At 41.2% G+C, this 16,356-nt stretch overlaps 1 pseudogene; it reads right to left on the reverse strand.

The window, feature by feature from the left end:
- Positions 1 to 2,086: 2,086 nt before the first annotated feature.
- On the reverse strand, positions 2,087 to 8,766 carry LOC106583078 (sodium-dependent neutral amino acid transporter SLC6A17-like; annotated as a pseudogene).
- Between the last annotated feature and the right edge of the window lie 7,590 nt (positions 8,767 to 16,356).

A 16,356-nucleotide genomic window follows, 5' to 3' on the forward strand; every position in this document is an offset into this window, starting at 1 on the left:
CGCAATGCTAGGAAACCTTATGTTCCCATTTGTAAAGAGAACAGCACAGTGTTTCAGGCCATCCAAACAACATGTATCTTATCTACATATCTAGCTTGTCCTAAAAGTTCATTGATATTTTGATATTTTTGGTGATATCCCAAAAAACATTATTACTCTTTTCACATGTAGTTTCAATACCGTACAATCGTCATGATGCTCAACTTGTGCTTGGTAAGTCCCTGCATCCACTTATTATAAGAAGGAAACTACAAACTCACTAACACACATTCATAGACACAAATACACATACCCACACTCACACACTCATATTATATTGAGAGTCACTATAACACTTTAGCTACAAAGGGGCAGTTCCTAACCACAACAAATTTTCCCTACAGAGGTTTTAGCCTCCAATCCCGTTACTGTTACTCCAGCAGATAATATAATACTACAATGCTTTAACAAAGACTGTACCCAAGCCAGGGCAAACATTGAGCATACCAACATGCAGACAACAAAACAAAAACATAACAATACTCTTTTGGAGTTCAAGTGAAAAAGTGCATTCATATTCACCACATTCAATAGTAATTTCTTCCACGTGAACTCTTATTAAAACAGTTTTGCAGTGTTAAGACATTTATGTACTTCACAAGTTTTGCTCTATCTTTAGAATAATTGGATTATTATCGGTTGTAGAATCTTACAGACATAAGAATATTTACAGACTTTTAAAGTGAGGGATTTCGACTAAAATAAAGCTTGACTAGAACTTCAAGCAAAGACAAGTTGGATATGAACCTACTGCATGGATATGCTTATCCATGTGTTCTTGTCTGGAGGGCCACGCCTCTCTACAAGCAGCTGAGAGAGCAACACATGAGAACCAGAGTGCTGCACATGTAGCTCGTCAGAGTTCTCAAAACGAGGCTACATTAGGATCACACAAGGTTAACGTACCCCCACCCCCACCGTCGCACTCCTTTTACACTCCCATAGTCATAGACAAGGTATACCAACTACAAAATAGATCAACTTCAAATATTCAATGAAATATACACAGGATGAAAACGTACACCCGGTCACGTTTACAGATAAAATCTTAATTAGTCATTAAACATTATGCGTACCGACATACACAGATAGAATATTATACAGTAATATAAATGTAGTCAATTTAATCATCAACACCATGGCTTTGAGCATTGTGATAAAAATACAAATAAAGCAATCCTCTTCATAAAAGAAAGCTAGCTAAAATTGAATAATTTTGACTTCACAGCTAGCTGTAAATCAAACGACGATAAGAGTGACAGGCCAAGTGGGCATTTTACTTTATGAAAGTGGTCATGTTTTTTTTTTTGGGGGGGGGAGATTTTCTTCCTTCCCTTTATTTCAGATTGTCAAGTGTACTTTTTTTGTTTGTTATGGTAACAACGTACGGTAAAAGCTTTGCTATCTGTGTGATGAAGGTGTGTAAATACTTGTGGGAAAAGGTCTTGGCAGATATTAAACTGTGCTTGTGTGAGTTCTGTATCTGGTTTTAATACTTCACTTCTGTAAGAGGGTTGAAATAGTCCAACGGAGAACTGTGCTCTTGGTTAAATTAAGACACACTTTCATACTAAGCATGAAGCACTGCTATTCTGCACATGAGTGTAAGTAAATAGAGATTTGAGGATCAACCATTGGAAGGTTTATGTTCCTCAGTAAAATGGAGATTGCTTTACAATCAGACTTCGATCAGATTTGGTCAAAGCTCCTTAATCATAACATCTGCTGTAATACATTCCAATTTGTGCCTATAAATACTACAATCTTTCTTGTGCTGATGAATTATTTGTAACAAGGTTATGTCAATACATTTTTATATGCTTGGTAGTAATTTATTGCAAAAATGTCTCATAATATGAGATCATCAAAAAGTTTTGTGCCTGGGAGGGACTCCTTTTGTACTCTTCATCTGTGCTATTTGTAATGACTGGACAAGTCCTCTTTCATCTTCTACATCAACAGCAGCACATTATACAGTGCGTTTTGTGGTGGTTCATTTCTGTATTACCAAATGAGGAGAGAGACAAACTTCACACACCAGTCAGAGTTATACTTAAACTACATCTTTAATAATAAGAGCTTTGCAATAGCACTGACTTTCAACGATTCCCTATTTCTAATGAACCGTTGAGAGTGACAGCACAATGGCTACTGAGATCTTTTATAGCAACATAACAGTCGACATAACAGACCACAGATATTAGGAACAGTTCACAAAGGTAGACTTTATAATGAGAAAGAAGTATCCCGTAGCAAGATAGCATTCACTATAAATTATCGTTCAGTTTGGTCCTTAAGACGAGGTTCTAATCTCGTTCCTGGTACTTCATAGCACAAAAACTACCAGCTTGGTAGCAGCTGTTGGCGGACAAGGAGTTGGTGTTCTCTAGGGGTTTGGTGCCTTGGGGGACTAGGTAGCCTTGGGACGGGAGCTTGGGCGAAGGTGTCTCTCTTGGGTTCTTGCCCAGGATGAAGTGCGTCTCGTCCACCTCCTCCAGGTTGGAGATGTCCTTCATCATGCTCTTGTGGTAGGAGACGGACAGCTTGTTGGAGCCATCAGACATCAGGTTGAAGTGGCGGCGATAAAGACGATGGGGAGAGGAAGCATGGCCACCACGATGAGGGAGAAGCACATGGCCAATGCCCAGGGAGGGTAGCTCTGGAAACGCTCCTGAGCCTATAGAGAGAGAAACAAACTGCAAACAAACTGCAAACAATGCTAGTACACAAAATGTCAAGTGTCTATATGAAACTTTTGACTGTTTTCCAACAGGTTGACTGACCAGTTCCTCCACCCATACATTGTACCCTGGCGGGCTGATGGCCATCTCAATGACAGTCGCCATAATGAGAACGATGAGACAACAAGGGGAGACGTACTTCCACATGTAGAAATAGAAGGCATGGGGCCGGAAACCCAACATATCCTCCAGGTCCTGCATAACCCTGACACACACATACAGGTGGGTTTAAAATAGGTCCAGCCAAATCCTTCAGTTTACAGTATTCACATGTTCCTTGACTCTTTCTCAATCTTCACCCTCTTATCCAACTTTCCTCTTAAATCATATGAAAACACACATTGCAATATCAGTGATGATCAGTGTGTTCACTTTACAAAGCTACCTCTCACACTATGCTGCTCTCTGGGGAGACGCCATCCTGTACCTCTTGGTGCCGTAGATCCAGGCCACTGACACATTCTCTAGGATGACCACGACAGTGAGTGGCAGACCAGCGGAGTAGTCATCAAACATGGTGACAAAGTAGTTCCCAGAGTGCTGGACAAAGAGCAGGCCACAGAAAAAGGCTATGATGCAGCAGCACACTGAAAAAAGATAAACAGATAAAACTACACTTTATGGAACAACGCAGACTATGAAAAGACACACACACAGGCACACACACGCATACACACACACACACGCTAACAGCACTCTACACACACGTACATTGTAATGTTGTAATATTGTTGTATTGTGGTATTATACACAGTGGTATAAAGTACTTACTGTAAGTAAAAATACATAAAAGTACTACTTAAGTCATTTTTTGGGGTATCTATACTTTACTTTATTATTTATACTTATTTTACTTCACTACACTCCTAAAGAAAATACGTACTTTTTACTCCATACATTTTCCCCTGACACTCAAAAGTACTCGTTACATTTTGAATGCTTATGAACAGAACATCCCTGGTCATCCCTACTGCCTCTGATCTGGTGGACTCACTAAACACACGTTTCGTTTGTAAATTATTTCTGAGTGTGGCCCTGGCTATCCATAAATTTATGAAACAAGAAAATGGTCCCGTCTGGCTTGCTTAATATAAGGAATTTGATACTTAAGTATATTTGAGCAATTACATTTACTTTTGATACTTAAGAATATTTAAAACCAAATACTTTTAGACTTTTACTCAAACAGTATGCACTTTTACTTGAGTCGTTTTCTATTAATTAAGGTATCTTTACTTTTACTCAAGTTTGACAATTGGATACTTTTTCCACCACTGATGATACATTTTGTTATATGATGTACTGTTTTATTATTTAATAGTTTTGTGTAACTGCTTTAATCTTGTTTGGATCCAAGGAAGGGTAGCTGCTGCCTTGGCAAGAACTAATGGGGATCCTTAATAAATACAAATACAGATACAGAGAAATAGACAAAGGGAATTGGAGCAAGATGAGGTAGCTAAAAGCATTAGTCTGAAACTGTGCAGTGTCTGCAGCTTTTATATAACTTCTTCCTCACAGGTGAATTGGTAGTGGAGTTGAATAACTTTCACATTATGTAAAACGTTTTTGTTTCCTTGGATGACAAAGTCTTTACTGTATGTATGCAACATTGCTTTTATTGCTATTACTTTGTAATCAGCCCTGAAAGGACTACAACAATAGTACAAAAAACGAGTCATCCTTACAAATCTCCGAATTTGTGAGTCTTACCTAGTTCCCCACTCTGTCTTGGTGAAAAGTGCTGAATTTGTGTATGAAACTATGATAGAGGAGAATGGGAGAGCCACAGGTGTTTTTAGGGCTGACCTGTGAAGAGCTCCTTCTGGATCTTGTAGGTGTCGAGGACGGGCGTGGTGATGCCTGTCATGGTGCCGATCTTACTGCCCAGGCCCAGGTTGATGAGCACGAAGAAGAACATGACGGACCAGAAGGGAGAGGCCGGGAAATGAGTCATGGCCTCTGTGAAAGCAATGAAGGCCAAGCCTGTACCCTGCACTGACTGCAGAGAGAGAGGGATGGATTTAGAGAAAGAAAGAGAAAAAAAGAGCGAAGGAGAGTGAGAGAAAGAGGACCAAGAGATTGTGATAGAGAGAGGGAGAGGGGACAGAAGAGACAAAAAGGAGTTTAATAAATACAGCATAAGGATGACTAGAAAAAGCCTAGTTGGTATGGTGTTGTGAAGATCTTATTCAGACCCAGTTTGGATGATGTACAGCTCAGAGCCCAGACAAACAGATCCGCTGTACCTTGTTGAGCTCATCCTCCAGGACACAAGGGTCCAGGCCCAGCTCGGCAAAGCTACCCTCCTTCACCGTCTTGATGACACCGTACATCTCAGTGTAGTCTACGGTGGACAGCTGGGAGAAGTTCATGTGTGGCGGAATGAGGTCATGACTCAGCACGTTAAAGTTCAGGTAGCCAATGATCTTCTCTGCATTTGTGAAGGGACCACAGCGAATCATGTTAGTGCACAAGATGAAACGTACTGAAAAAGTCCTGACTCTGATCAGAGAGGGCATGATAATAAATGTATGGCGGGAGCAAAGAGTGGTTTCATTCTGGATTAGACATCTTAAATTTCGGGGAGAGTGGGGTAAGTTGAGCCATTTTTTACATTCAGCATCACTCCGTCAAGGGAGATATAGCTCTTTCTAACAAAGATAGCTACATATATTTTAGAATGTTGTGTATGTTGTTTGGATGTGCCAATTCGTAGGTAAGTTCTCCACATTTCAGGCTACTAAGCCCATGAAACTGGTCTGCGGGATTCTTGATATGTTTAGCAAGCTCAGACTCCATGTCATCAGATAAGGCCTTGTGCGCCCCTGAGGTATCGTTTTTTTGTTGTTGTCAATGTACCTCTTCAATGTCATTCAGTAAATTTTTGCATCCCTTGCTCCTGCTCGAATGGACTTCTTCCTTTCTCTCACTTCCTTGGCTGCTCTCTCAAGAACCTCCAGGGGGCGATATCCCTGCCCTTTTTATGTCTGTATGCACAGGATATGATGATGTCTTCTCTGTAACAATAAAATGCACTTGAGTTCATACGCATGACACATTGCAAAAATACTATCAGTTTTATGCATAAAACTGACAAAATGTAATCATTGTTTGTGTGGGGTATGGTGGCCATTGGCTCAACTTACCCCATGGCCATTGGCTCAACTTACCCCAAGGCAAACATTTTGACTATACTAACCCACACAGCTACAGGGATGTACTTTCATGCTAGGTTTAGGACCTCATATTGTAGCTTATAAAGACCCCAACTGATGTATAAAACAATTTTTAAAAATATATACTTTGGTTTAGATACAAGCATCATGACACAATAACTTATAACACAATACATTCATTTGACTTTGTGAAAACCAGTTTTCAGTTTTTTGGACCTAACTTGCATACCACTTTTTCCATGTGGTTTCTTCATTCATAGACTCCATGAAATTATGACCTCTTCCTAAATATTTGGTCACATAATTCATTTTGTGTATGGTTTCCTAGAAACAAGGGTGGCTCAACTTACCCCTTTGACTCAACTTACCTCACTCTCCCCTACTAGATGGCCGATGGGGCAGTTGATTTGAACTCACTCTATGACACACTTCTCGTTCATAAGGTTTGCCTTGAAGCCCAGCACGGCGAACACCACCAGAGTAGCCAGGATGGAGGTGACAAAGTTGATAAAGGAGACGAGCACTGCGTCAAAGTAGCAGTTGTTGTCTATCTTGTTGTAGCTGGAGAAGGCGATGACTCCACCGAAGCCCAGGCCAAGGGCAAAAAACACCTGTGTGGCTGCCTCCCTCCACACAAGGGGCTCCAGCATCTTCTCCAGCTTGAACACACAATAACACACTGATGGACTGGTTGGGGCCTGTAAGTAAGCATTTCACTGTAAGGTGTACACCTGTTGTATTCGGCGCACGTGACAAATACACTTTGATTTGATTTGGTTTTAATTATTAGAAATGTTTATAAATTATATAGGGGTAGTGTTAGAGAATGTCCAGTCATCTGGTGATTTTCAGTACCTATACTGTTATCTTTGAAGTAGAAATAAGAATCGATATATGGTTAAATATTAGACATGTGTAAGCAGAATGAAGAATGAGCCCATGTGAGTGTACAAAGCTGGATCAACATCGAGTTAACCATTAGAGACATGTAAAAAACAGAACGTAAGCAGAGTGGATGAGGCAAGGTAGACCAACACAAGATGTGTCTGGTCTGGGGCCATATCTGATCTTGTGAAGGCTACTGGACATGCACATGGGTTAATCATACATAGACAACATCGGCCTGAACTAGTGAAGACCTTTGGACAGGAACAATAAATAATCAGTTATAGCCACCATTAGACCTGCAGTAGGAGTGTGCATGTCTGTGTGTTATGCCACCAATAGAATCTATGCCCCAATGTCTGAGCCAATAAGAGAATGGAAACTAAGCAAGACAACAAGATTCATAAAGTGGAGTGACAATGTTATGTAAGGGTAAGACTGTATAAAAGCAGAGTACTAAGAATGAAGAGTCAGTTCTTCCATGGAATTGCTCGGCTTTGTTACTTTTTGTAATAAAGTCAATTTGAATTCCGGTAATAAAGTCAATTTGAACTCCGGTATCTGAGAAATATTTGATTCAATATTTCCACGACAGTAGTAGCTGTCTTACCACTGGCTTTTCCCATAAATAACAGCATGCAACTGCAATGGAAGCTTCTCTGTGTATGGGTGTGTGTATGTGTGTGTGTATGTGTGTAGGGGCCTTCTCTAAATCTCACCTTGGGAATGAACATGTGTGCAATGCCATCGACGGCACCCTTCAACAGCAAACCTCTCACCAGGAAACAGAAGAGCACCACGTAGGGGAACAGAAAGCTGAAATACATCACCTGTCAGACCACAGGAAACAACATTCAGTCGCACGTTCTGTACTATAACTACACCATCCATGCCAGAGGAAGGCAGGACACCAGTTCAGTAGGACTCCAGTTCAGTAGGACTCCAGTTCAGTAGGACTCCAGTTCAGTAGGACACCAGTTCAGTAGGACTCCAGTTCAGTAGGACTCCAGTTCAGTAGGACTCCATTTCAGTAGGACTCCAGTTCAGTAGGACACCAGTTCAGTAGGACTCCAGTTCAGTAGGACTCCATTTCAGTAGGACTCCAGTTCAGTAGGACTCCAGTTCAGTAGGACTCCAGTTCAGTAGAACTCCATTTCAGTAGGACTCCAGTTCAGTAGGACTCCATTTCAGTAGGACTCCAGTTCAGTAGGACTCCAGTTCAGTAGGACTCCAGTTCAGTAGAACTCCATTTCAGTAGGACTCCAGTTCAGTAGGACTCCATTTCAGAAGGACTCCAGTTCAGTAGGACTCCAGTTCAGTAGAACTCCAGTTCAGTAGGACTCCAGTTCAGTAGGACTCCAGTTCAGTAGGACTCCAGTTCAGTAGGACTCCATTTCAGTAGGACTCCAGTTCAGTAGGACTCCATTTCAGTAGGACTCCAGTTCAGTAGGACTCCAGTTCAGTAGGACTCCAGTTCAGTAGGCTAACATTTTTTTCTTAATGTCATGTTCTTTAAAAGTATGGACCTGTCATATATCTTTCCTACACTCTTTTGACTCTCCCCCAGCCCCTCTCCCCACGCACCCTGCCCCTCTCCCCCACGCCCCTCTCCCCCTTGTCCTCTGCCCTTCTTCCCGACGCCCCCTGCCCCTCTTCCCACACCCAGTGCCCTTCTCCCCCACACCCCCTGCCCCTCTCCCCTCTCCCCTCTCCCCCATCCCACCTGCCCCTCTCCCCCACAAACCCTCCACTTCTCCCCACAGCGCTCCCTACCTCTGATGACAGCCAGGCAGACGATGATCCAGGCCACCAGCAGAGACAGGGTCATCTTGACGTTCAGGCCCCCGCTGTCTGCGTTGGTGCTGGTGGTGTTCAGGGTCTGGCGGTACCAGAAGTAGGTGGTGGCTAAGCTTTTCTCACACTCAGGCTCCACGACTGCACAGGGGTGAGGGGGAGGGGGGGTGGTCAGTGAGGGGGGAGGGAGAGAGAGAGGGAGGGTGAGAAGTGTTGGTGAAAAGGGAGGGAGGTCAGAGAAGATGAAAGAGAAGGAGAGAAAGGGGAGATATGAGATAGGGAGAGTAAAGGGATAGGGGGAGTAGAAGGGCGAAGGATAGAGAGCAGAGAGAAATTGGATTGGCTCTCCCAGACTGACATTAGTAAGGTAAACCAACCTGGAGTCAGGGGTAGACGTAACATAGCAAATGAAAATAACGGGACACTGAAATTAGCATGATATGTTACATTTGGTATGGTATGTATTCATTTGTGGATGTCCATCATCCATTTCGTATGATATGTTACAAATTACAGTAAGTATGATATGTTACGAATTGAGATTTGTACAATATGTTACGAATTTGCAATACATATGGTATGTTATGAATTTCAATTTGTTGTGACTAACGTTAGCTAGATGGCTAGGTGCTAATGCTAATGTTAGCTAGGTGGCTAACATTAGCTAGGCTAGGGGTTAAGGTTAGGGTTAAGGCTAAGAGTTAGGATAAAGGGTTAGGGTTAGCTAACATAATAAGCAGTTGCAAAGTAGCTAAAAAGTAGTTAGTAGTTGCAAACCTCCTTTCATTTTCGCCTTAAGTAACCTTCTGTCTTATTTGGGTTTTCATTTACTATGTTTAGTCTATGAGACCAGCCTGGGTAAACAAGGTCATTCTTTTACTTGGTATGCACAGTGTGAGCACTCATTCAGGACTCTTTAAATGTATCTGTGCTCATATTTTCACCTTTTATAGTTAAACCTTGGGGAAATGATACATGGATTTAAGTCTGGAAAAAGCAGTCTTGCAGATGTACTGCAGAAATACACACACATGGACACACATGCATGCATGCACAGAAATGGCCTGCTCAACTAAGTGTATCAGTCTCTATTTATGTCACGTAGATGGCAATGTTCAGTAGAGGAAATAAAGATGGCCTCCTCCATAATTATACTTTTATCCTCTCTTACTTCCTCTCTCTATGAATGACGGCATTCAATGTTATATGCAGTAACTCTGTCGATCTGCGCCCCTCTCTCTCTCCCTCCTCCCTTATCTCTTGCATCTCCCTTCTCTCCTACATGTCGCTCCAGAAGCACCAAACTGTATTAAAAGTGAAAGCTACAGTAGGTCTGAATGACGTTGGTCTCTGTGTTCTTTAGGTGATTTGACCCTGTCAGTGCCAATGTGAACCACAGTCTATCTGATGTGGTTAGTGCAGACATGTAACCACGGGTACAGGCCAGAGTTGGTGCAAAGCAGTGTGGTCCTGGGGTCTCACATACCTGCATGAATGATGGGGTCTACCATTCACTACGACCATGGCGAGAGGTCACTTTTTAACACAGGATTAAAGACAATGCTATAGACAACCTGTAATGCCACTGAGGAAAAATTCATATACCACTATACTGTAGTGTCAGAGGTTACCTGGCATGGTGTAGTAAACCAGCATTAGTTAACAGTGATGTACAATTAAACCTATGGGGAATCACATACAATACTAGCATTTGTATGAAGTACTGTATGATTACACAATACCATGATGACTTGCTAAACCATGCCTTATGCCTCTGTCTCTCAGCGTAAGAACCATGCTCACTGGTGGCTGACTGTCTCATACTGCTGAGACAGGTGAGGGGCAGAGGAGAGGAGAGGAAAGGAGAGGAGAAGAGAGGAAAGGAGATCAGAAGAGAGGAGAGGAAAAGAGGAGGAGGAAAAGAGAAGAGAGGAAAAGAGAAGAGAGGAGAGGAAAAGAGAAGAGAGGAGAGGAAAAAAGAAGAGAGGAGAGGAGAGGAAAAGAGAGGAGAGGAAAAGAGAAGAGGAGAGGAAAAGAGAGGCGCTGAGTGATTTTATTATCACCACTTCTAATCTAATAGAGCCTCAGAGGACTTTAATCTGGAGTATTTTCAGCTGAGTCATGAATGACCCTCGTAAGGAAACTAATAACATCAGCTGATCGAGTTAGATGTGTGGTAGAGCGCCTGCCCTGGTCGACACTGGATTGAACTGGGAGATTGAATTACGAAACACAAATGTGTTTCTCTCAGACTGACCAAAAATGATTGTGCAAGTATGGATTCATTCTTATTCTCCAGGGCAAAATGAGTGTGTATAACCCGATGGAAATGAGTAATATCTGAGTAATCAAATACAGGCCTTATTAAAAAGGTTTAATTCCAAATCCATTGAAGCCTTTCTAGTTTGTGTGACAAAGTGTGACAAACCACATTGGTCATGTCCATCCTGCTGCTTGGGCTTTATCAAACACTTCAGAGGAGTTATATGACTCCATTATTTGTGCCCTCTGCATCTCTCCTTTGTCCCTCTGTTCAGATCTGGCATCCACTCACTGGCTAATGATCCATTCCTCCTGATAGAGCATTCGGCCCATGGCAGTGGGTACCGGAAGGACTGGAAGAAGTAGAAGATGCTCCAGCCAATGATGACGTTGTAGTAGAGCCCCACAAAGCTACACACCTGGAATGGAGGAGAGGCAGAGTCTGCTAGAGTAAGAAAGTCCATTGGAACTGAGGGACTCCTCACCACCAGTCCATCTCACTGCTAGTTGATGCCACACTTTCAGTGAAATGGCAGAGTGTGTGTGAATGTTAATACATATACACCACTAAGAGGCCATTTCAATGTCTTTTTCATTCAGATGGTCTATATAGGCAGGAGGAGTATGTTATTGTCTCATGTTCCTGACAATCTTCTGAGCCTCCATGTCAACGAGGACAGGCAGAAGCTAAATAAAACAAGGTCAGGAAATCCATAAATTATTAAAGTGCACTCTTTCATACATTTTCACTGTGATCTCTTAAGAGGTAAAAATAGCCATCCCTTGCCTCTCCCGCGCCACTCTCAGTCACATGGAACTCCAACGGGGGGCTGTCTCTCTCACCCCCCCACACACACAGTCTCCGCCTCTCTCTCACGATCTAGTACATTATCCAGTTCACTCATCTTTATAGTCCTATTTTTTCATCTATCTACAGTGGGGAGAACAAGTATTTGATACACAGCCTATTTTGCAGGTTTTCCTACTTACAAAGCATGTAGAGGTCTGTAATTTTTATCATAGGTACACTTCAACTGTGAGAGACGGAATCTAAAACAAAAATCCAGAAAATCACATTGTATGATTTTTAAGTAATTAATTTGCATTTTATTGCATGACATAAGTATTTGATCGCCTACCTGTTGGCCAACTTCAAGCAGGCTGTCATGTGCCTTTTACTGAGGAGAGGTTTCCGTCTGGCCATTCTACCATAAAGGCTGATTGATGGAGTGCTGCAGAGACGGTTGTCCTTCTGGAAGGTTCGCCTATCTCCACAGAGGAACTCTGGAGCTCTGTCAGAGTGATCATTGGGTTCTTGGTCACCTCCCTGCCCAAGGCCCTTCTCTCCCGATTGCTCAGTATGTTCGGGCGGCCAGCACTAGTCTTGGTGGTTCCAAACTTCTTCCATTTAAGAATGATGGAGTCCATTGTGTTCTTGGGGACCTTCAATGCTGCAGACATTTTTTGGTACCCTTCCCCAGATCTGTGCCTCGACATAATCCTGTCTTGGGGCTCTACGGACAATTCCTTTAGACCTCATGGCTTGGTTTTTGCTCTGACATGTACTGTCAACTGTGGGACCTTACATAGACAGGTGTGTGCCTTTCCAAATCATGTCCAATCACTTGAATTTGCCACAGGTGTACTCCAGTCAAGTTGTAGAAATATCTCAAGGATGATCAATGGAAACAGAATGAACCTGAGCTCAATTTCGAGTCTCATAGAAAAGGGTCTGAATACTTACGTAAATAAGGTATTTTTAATTTGCAAACATTTCTAAAAACCTTTTTTCACTTTGTCATTATGGAGTATTGTGTGTAGATTGATGAGGAAAAACATGTATTTAATCAATTTTAGAATAAGGCTTTAACGTAACAAAATGTGGAAAAAGTCAAGGGGTCTGAATAGTTTCCGAATGTTGTCAACTCTGTCAGTGGCTTGTCAACTCAGTCACTGATGGCTAACCCCCTTAAGATCAATTTTCTTGTCAATGTTTGGAAAAAATAATTGAATTACTGTTCTGCAACATATGCGTAAAGTATTGAAGGATTTGCTGTTGTAACGGTTGTCGTCGGGAATGGAGGACCAAAACGCAGCAGGAATGTGGATGTTCATCTTGTATTTTATTTTTAAACCAAGAAAACACCAAAATAACAAAATTAAGAACGAACAACATAACAGTCTTGTCATGCTCACACATGCAAAACAAGAAACAATCTCCCACAAACACTACACCAAACAATTACCCATATATAGGACTCTCAATCAGAGGCAACGAGAAACACCTGCCTCCAATTGAGAGTCCAGCACCCAAACCTAAACATAGAAAACCTAAACTAGACAGAATGCAGAAATACAACCTAGAACATACTAACCTAGAACATACACCCCAAACCCAGGAACACATAAATCAAACACCCCTCTACAACACACACAAAACAAACATCCCTCTGCCACGTCCTGACCAAAATACTAAACAACTACTCCCTCTGCTGGTCAGGACGTGACAGCTGTGCTAAGCCTGAGGGATAATGTTTGCTTTATAAATGTTGTTTTATGTGTTAAATATAGAAAAACATGCCAGAATGCTAACATAATTAGCCATGGAGCATTTAATAGTGCTATTAAAGAAAACAAAAAGAAGTTTGGACATATGTATTACATATTGAAAAATCTAATGTTAGAATTAAACAATCAAGGCCTTTAACAATTGTTGGACAATAATTATAAAAAATAAATGCTTTTTATGGTGTCTGACGGAGTTGACATAAGTCCATTTTAAGGTATTGTTTTTTCTCTTTATTCAACCCACCCGCCACCCTTCCACCAACCAAAGTGAACCGGGTGTTTTATATAGCTTCTGTCCTTGATTACACAGGGCCTACATTCTCCTGTAGGATATTCTCTGTTGAACCCAGAAGAGTGATAGCTTCTTAAATACTGCTGTATAAATCAAGAACTAAGAATAGCAAAATAGCAAACATGACTGACATAAACAGCTGAGGACAACTTAGATAGAGGTCAGGACATCAAACATCTGATTTTGTCTGACTTTGCTATACTATCTCACATTGTACAACTGGTGAGTGGAAATAACCCTCAATGATCTTCTTTGAGCTATTCTGTGAGCCATATTGTGTGTGTGTTTGTCATTCATGAAGGCTATGTCCAGATTTAGATTGTATGGTTGCTAGGATACATTTAGTAATACTCCCTTGTGTTCTGCACAAAACTGATTCCATCCATACCTCAAAGACACATGCATCGCCAATGACGTAGAAACCATCTCTATAGTGGAGGAGGGCGGGAGGATTTTAAGATTTGCTATAGAAATACACAGTCTTCTGCTAATCAATAAAATGACAACAAAACAAACTCTGATCCTCTCCTCCCTGTTGGTCTGGGAATGAGCTACACTGCCATAGTATTATTATTGGATTGGTGTGTGTCTTCACATATTGGCTCCTGTCTCATAATGCCTTGGGTTCTTGTTAGACTGTGTATGATCAGATTTGATAACCCAGTTCAAAGTGTACTAACAGAAATAATTGTTTTGAAGAAAAAAATATATCTTGAATCAATCTTAAGTATTACATTTTGCATTGGAAACGTCATTATATTTGTTTATTGATTTTGTTACCTTGTATTGCACATTCAAAATAATACATGTTAGATAAAGGAATGCCATGATATAGACTGATATGATGAGAGAAAAATAGGCCTGCTGTGGAGATTGGAAAGACATGTGGATTTACATTATGTGTAGTAAGATCTATCTATTTTCAACATCAGATTTGCAACTTTTCTGTTTACACTATCCTTACTTTAACCTTGGATGTGATGTGGCCAAAGCCACATTCCTGTTTCATGTGAGTGTTTGCACCTGTTAGCATACTGTAAATACCATAGTATAATGACAAACAAAATAAGGATAGAAATTCAAACTATACAGGAGCTTCTAATCTAAACCATATTGCACATTATGTTGCACACTTGATTACGATTCACAAATGTGTGGATATTTTAAAAGCCTTTCATTTTCAATTTGGCTAACACTGCAAAAATGCTGTTTACTGATATTTTAAGGTAATTCTTGCAGGGACATGTAGTGTGGGTGAGCCATTGTCTTTACACTATAACACTTAGAGGGGGTAAGTGGTGTATATGTCTCCCACACTACTTCCGGGAGGTAGTATTTGAAACTAGATCTGTCTCTTTACACTACAAAAGTATCTTTCCCGGGACTAGTAGGTCTTGTCAAAGTAGTTTATGAAAGAGAGAGAGAGAGAGAGCGAGAGCGAGAGACAGACAGACGTTAAGAATCCACAGTATTAGCGTCTGTCAGTCCAACACCTTAGCCATTACAACAAGTTCAAAGCTCTTGCTGAGATTTCTGGTGTTGAAGGCCTACTAAGGAAGGACTCTGACAATGTAGAGAATTCGGGAAGTAGCCTGCCTGAGACTCAAACCCTCACCTTTGATCCTAAGTTAAGCACCCTCACTGTTTCACCCTATTCACTGTAATGCACTTTACCAAGGCTAGGGGCCTTGGTAAACATCCTGTCCTTGTCAAGAGCTCAACCAGGTCTCATAGCTTTGTGTCTGTCAGTCCACCACCTTAGGCATAACACCAAGAGGTCAGAACCTCTTGAAGAGGTTGCTGATGTTGCGCTAAGGACGCTATATGAGTCGTTCCATGTCCTTTCAGCAATCCATGACACCCACCATCACAGATTGTTCTAAAATAGTTTCTGTAGTTAGAAACAGATACAATTAGTATTCCTGCAACATTATTATGTTGAAATGTAATTTGATCTCTGAGAAATTAAGCTAAATGATTGCACCCAAATTGGCCCTTTTTATTTATAGAATTCACATAACATTCAATAAATATAGTATCCCAAATCCGAATTGGACCAAACTTCTTCAGATGGACAAACTGAACATCTTGATGGCAGACTGGCTTGAATTGTGAGGATGACCAAAAAATGGATTTAATCATGAGCAAAAGCTATTGGTTTTCTACCCAAAGTTGCAAAGAAAATGTTGTGATCCATTTAATAAACACAAGATACCAGCAAAACGTATAAAATGGTGTGGTAGTAGCTGGAACAGCGGCATCTAGTGAGCAAAACATGGTACTTTCAAACTCATTTATGGTAAATAATGCAAGCAACTTCAATGTCTAATTTCGCTGAATAGGGGTAAAGAAAAACATAACCAGATTTACAGAGAATACATTACAAAGGATAAAGAAGCAATGCTCCCAAGCCACAGCTCCATACTACTTGTCAGATATAGATAACTGATACTGTATTTTGATTTTTGGGGTGGGATTGGCGTGGGGTGTGGTTTGTCCAACGGTGGCTTTTGCTAATTTGATGGATTCCTCATTTCTTACTAGTTGTTAGAAATTATGGTCCAAATTGGATGTTTGGTACTATATGTATTGAAGA

This window comes from Salmo salar, chromosome ssa22 (assembly GCF_905237065.1).
Source record: "Salmo salar chromosome ssa22, Ssal_v3.1, whole genome shotgun sequence".
Taxonomy (NCBI): domain Eukaryota; kingdom Metazoa; phylum Chordata; class Actinopteri; order Salmoniformes; family Salmonidae; genus Salmo; species Salmo salar.